This window comes from Armigeres subalbatus, chromosome 3 (assembly GCF_024139115.2).
Source record: "Armigeres subalbatus isolate Guangzhou_Male chromosome 3, GZ_Asu_2, whole genome shotgun sequence".
In the NCBI taxonomy this organism is placed as follows: Eukaryota; Metazoa; Arthropoda; class Insecta; order Diptera; family Culicidae; genus Armigeres; species Armigeres subalbatus.
The window spans coordinates 303,696,218-303,702,217 of NC_085141.1; positions in this window are offsets into that span (position 1 = coordinate 303,696,218).

Here is a 6,000-nt window from a genome sequence, read left to right on the forward strand (position 1 = left end):
TCTTGCAAAAAAAATACATGTCATAAATAGCAAATCATTGTTCCCAAGAAAAACTGAATAAACATGATGTAGGTGCTAATCTATTATCGTAATGCAAAGTCACGCGCCATGCTTTTGGCCGATGACGCGTTATCTGTCGAAATTTGTTGATGCGTCGCTTCGAATTGAAATAATAATTTGTAATTCGTTTTCCATGAGTCCGTCAACGTGCATACAATGATAAATTTGCAAACTGAGAAATTAGGAAGTATCCGATTGCAAATTCAATAATACTAAAACAAAATAATGCAATCTAGCTGCATGACACCGACTCGACAATCTGCAGCATGTTCAAGGTTCAAATCCTGTGCTCAGCCTGATACGACTACACAGTTGAAAATTTATTTGTCATGATTGGGACGTGGACATTGAACGTAGGCACTGATTAAAGTGATGACATGGCTGTATTATTGGGTAAGGTGGAATTTATGAGTGCAGACTTTCTCGTTCAATGACATCCAAGAACCAAGCGTTGATGAATGATTCAGAAGATGATGAGGTAATAATCCGGTATATTTTTTTTTCGGTTGCGACCGGTCTATGGAACCTGTCATATTTAGTTAAATCTCGTTGCTAATTCGCCAATCGTGATTGCTTTTTCTCCTCCTTCTTCCTTACTGCGCTTACATAGCTGTGTAGCCCATTACTCCTTTCATCACAAACCAGATCCGACCAGGTTCTGCAGCATGACGTCACGAATGAATTCGGCCCTCGTCAAATGTTTGCAGAACCTAATACTGCCGTCCCAAGCATAGTTGTCCCAAGTCGGTTTTCAGCTGATGGCCTTCTTGCTGCCCTGGTGGCCATCAAAAAAATCCATCAATGGATTTAAGAACTAGAGAGGATTTCTGGCAAGCCTAGCTATGAAGTCTGATAGAGAAATAACTTGTCTGAGCAAATGCGACACCGCCAGCACAGTGGGAATGGCATCGTAAAAAACGGCATGAGACAACTATGCTTGGCACGGCAGTATAATAGGCGTTGAAAAATTATTATAAAATGCTTCCTCATATCACAAAACTCGAGTTGGGGACAAATATATTGAGGACCGCGACGAATATGTGGACAAAGAACTAAAATATAAAAATAGGCAATCAGACGAGGGTTTGAGAGCTTGTTGGAGGAATAAGGACAGCTTATGGTAGAAGTAAGAAAGTGATTAACTTTCACCAACGATCTCACGAATGTTATTAAATTATCTAGGTCAAATGGATCATTTCATTTCACCATTTCAGTCTCCTCATTTCAATTACTCGTCCATTTCTAGCGACCACTTAAAACCGATCAGTTGTGTTACTAGCTATCGGAAAGTGTTTACAGAAAACCACGCTACAAAAGACAGTTGTCATTGAAGGTTAAGTGCTTCCTAGTTTACACCAAACCCAAACAGTTTTATTGGAAGAACAAATCTAACCAAACGAATGGTTTTGTGATACCAGTCAGGTAAATTCTAAAAAGTGAATTTTGATAGATAACTAATGGGAGTTCTTATGTAGATTCCTCATCAAATGTGCTATACACGATTGCTGGAACCTATAAGAAGAACAGACAAAGGGTGAACAAAGGACTAACAAGAAAGGTAGCTATTTTTAGGTGGTATGTGGTTTGGGTTGCGTTAATCTTGGTGCGCAATAGCCACACCACGTGGCGTTCCTCACTTGGATCTCTATCCACAGGGATCACGATCTCTCCTGTCGGAAACGTGCGTCCCAATCGACCGGATCGAGAACTGAGAATTGGACTTCTCGTTTCTTGCCAAGGAGCGAAGGATTTTGTTTCGACCAGAACCGCAGAACCCATCAGCGAGCGAGAGCCGTGACCGTAACCGTTACGAAAACCGCATTAGGTCGTAAGAATCCGGTATCTTCGGAGACGGTGGTGCTATTCGACCCCTATGGTAACCCCCACTACACTAAAGCGACGCGTCGTTGTCCCTACTTTCTTATCATCCGTAATAGGGATCAAGCGAAGCGAGAAGATCTTCCACTACGATCACATCAGTTTGTTGGATTGAGATACTATCGACACGTAGTGCAGGTGCACCGATATCGAACGCGCTCGGTGCACCGATATCTGACATGAATCTGCAGATCGAGTGGTGCTGAAACCGCTCGCACTAGGAGACCAGCATGGACAAAGGATCATCAACGGCCGCAACGACATCAGGTACCATAGTATAAGCCACATTCGTAGTCCAGTCCGTCGCGATTATTGAGAAAGTCTTCGCCGGGTTAGAGATCAGTTGGTCTGAGTAAAATGAGTACGATTGTTACCGTGGGTTGAATTTGGGAATCTGATAGGCTTGAGAACCTGCCCTGAGTGTCTCTCTCGGGTTACCCGGGCTCGTAAATACAGTGCTGACATCCTTGTTAATCGCAAGGTTAGCGCATAAGTCAGTACCGGAAAAAAGGCTCTATTGGTAAACCTCCTCGCTTTACACTGTCTTTCCACTAGAATAATGCAACTTCCTTGGTTCCACATTTTTCTTCAATGCATCCTGCATTGCATCCAGTGTAACAATTTTGATAAACAGTGATCTGTCCATCCATTGCTATTTTGTAAACGGTTTCCATAGACGATGTTCTAGATCAACATTTGAAAAGGGTGTAACAGCCAAAATGTATTCCTTCTGATTCTTCGTCCTGGGATTTGCGGACGATATCGATATTATCGGGATTGATCGCCGTGCCGTGGAAGAGACTTTTGTGCATTTTAAGAGGGAGATAGTGAGGATTAGATTCACGATCAATACCAGGAAAACGTACCAGCAAAAGTACATGGTCGCTGGCAATCAACGAGGGTTCATTAGTGGTGGTAGTAGCGAAATGGTGCTGGATGCTGAAAAATTTCAAATGGTAGAAGAATTTGTGTATCTTGGAACATTAGTGACGTACGATAATGATGTTACCCGCGAGGTGAAAAGGCGTATTGCAGCTGCAAATAGGGCTTATTACGGGCTTCGTGACTAGCTTAAGTCCCGTAGTCTGCGAACGAAAACAAAACTCGTGCAGTATACTACTCTGCTTTATACGGCCACGAAACATGGACGTTAAAAAGAGACTGATCGGAGAGCTTTCGGAGTGTTTGACCGTAAGGTGCTGCGAACAGCACTCGGCGGTAAACAGGAGAACGGTATCTGGCGGCGTTACATGAATCACGAATTGTACCAGGTGTATAAAGGGCTGGATATTGTTAAGCTTATACAACACGGCAGACTACGGTGGGCTGGACACGTTGTTCACATGCCGGAAGAACGTCAAGCGAAGATAATGTTTAGTAAAGAACCTGGAAAAGGCCGCAGGCTTCGTGGAAGGCTGCTTACACGATGGCTTTGTGCATCAAAGAGCTGTAAGTACGAGAAGGAATCGTAGTACGCTATGCACGCGACCGGACGTGTTTTGATTTAGCTCCCGTCATTTTCTTTGTACTTCTAAATTTTCATTTATTGTTTCGAGAATATAATTGAAAAGGTATTTTAGGCGCGTTTTACTTTTCTCAAGTGCGTCACCATGTTCAAGTGCTTGTGAGGTATTAGTGCGTAATTACGGAAAAATAACTGTCAAAATTGCTGTACAACCATATGGCGCATCGCGGAAATGGAAAGGATGATATTTTATTTCATCTTGAAGCTCCAAATTCAGGCAAGGACATCGATCCGGCGAGTTTGTTCCGTGATCCGACTTATGACAATTATTCGTCCGGACTGTGATGAGGCAATGATTCTTATACTATCGAATCGACCATAGAAACGTCGGTAAAAGGGTAAGCTTAGAGGCTTGCACACGGAAGATCTCCGGCTCTGCTAAGTTCTAACACCAGACACTTTTTAAAAACAATACTAGTAAATAGAATATCAACTGTAAGTCGTCTTATTAAAGGAGGATTTGTTTTGGGGTGGACATGCTGGTTTTTATGAACGTCTTCAGCAGCGTTTTTCTTTTATTCGAAATGCGTAATCAGAATATGCAAAATTGAATAGTACATTCCACTTTCCATCTTGCCTTGCCTTACTGAAGCGATTTGAAGGGTAGAGTTGTAAGTAACAAAAAGCTTAGTTTCAAAAAAAAATGCCTTCATAGATTTTTATTTATATTTTCTTTGTGAAACATACACTTTGTTAGGGCTTAGACTCAATCCTTGACATAAATACTTTTAGTTTGAATTTGACATTAGCACATGCGGGGAGGGGTTTTCCATATATGATTCTTCTCTTCTCGTTTCAGAGAGCGAGCAATGGCGCTTAAACCTAGGCTTATTAGCCAGGGCAAGTCTAATACCTTGTCCCATCCCAGGCTAGGATAGGATGCGACAACTCAATTGAGACTGCCTTGTTGTTTTTTAGTCGATTGCTCTGACGAGGTGGTCGCCAGTGCAGCCAAACTAATTTGGTACAAAATCTTCCAAATATCATGTATCAAAACTTGATGTTTTTCTTCTCGTTCCATTCATTATTTATGTAAGAGAAGCGAAAGACTAACAGTGAGAATTTTTCGCTACTGAAAAAATGATTTTGAGATCGAAAATGACGAAAAGAGGAATGATAATGATTAAAATCAACAGTTTTAAACCTTTACAACTCTTGAGAATAATTTATATGACGTTTGCAGTTTAATCATTTACGTAACATTAACGTATTTTGCTTAATATCAACTTTACAAACCTGCAACACGGCCAAACTAACAACATGCTGCCCTACAAAAAACGCGCCGCCACCAATCGAAGTAATCGATTGTCATTTTCAACCAATCACCAACCGGTACGATTGTGACAGCAAATCGGTACGATTTTTACTGACTACTTGGCACATCCTATCCTAGATCCCAGGAAGTTAAACATCTAGGAAAACGGAGTGACATAAATTTCTTAGCATGGTCACTCCCAACGTTTGAAAAAACTTATCATATCATTTGCTTATGATGATATTCCAAAAATAAATTCCCTACCAACCATCCAACTCCTTGACATCTATGAGGGAGTCGGTGAGTCGCTGGCCTCTCACTAATCAGATGTCATATCATCATTTCCTTCCCTTCCCTAGTAACGGAGAAGATGGGCGTGGCCGGCAATGGTAGTTTTCATGCTTTATCATTTTAGACCTCCAATTGGGTTGCTATTAATTCCCAAATAGTAATCCATAAGCAGTTGGGGTAAGAAAGTTAAAGAATATACATGCGAAACAAGATCGGCGGAGTGTAGCCATCCAGGAAATACGGTGGCCCAGAACTGGAGAACGTGAATTTGGTGGATCCCAGCGAACACTTCATTCAAGTACTACATCTACTATAGCGGCGGTGACAGAGCAGAACGAGTAGTTGGCTTAGTTATCGGGAAGCAGATGAAGTGTGTTATCCGGTGGAAGCCGATAAGCGATGCGTATTGAGAATGAAGGACAAATTTTCAACTACTCGATCAGCATCTATGCCCCAACGAACGTTGATGACGTGAGGATGAGTTCTATGAGCCTTGATAAGGCCGACGGAGAGTGCCCAACACGATGAGAGATTGTCATGGGATGCAAATGCGGATCGGAAGAAAGTTTCTTTCGTACTGTCATTGGTACGGAAAGCCTTCATTCCGCTACCAACGATAATCATCTGCGATCTGTAACCTTTGCTGCTGCTAGAGGGATGGCAAAAGCAGTACCACTTCGCACGTAAGAATATCCGCAAACACACCTGGCTACATCGAGGGAGAACTTGCTCATAGATATACCACGTGCTGCTCGATGGACGACATTTCTCGGATGTTATAGATGTAAGGTCCGAACGTCTACTCGGATCACTACCTTGCTCACTAAGTTGCGGATCACTGTTGCAAAATTCGGGCGCGATTCTCCAGCGTCACGAATTCACGAAACAACAGAACGAGAGTTTTAATATCCAACGCTTGTCAGTTGAAGGATGTGAACAGTACCACCAGAAGCTGGACGAGCGAATATGAGATGTCACCGGATCTGACAAG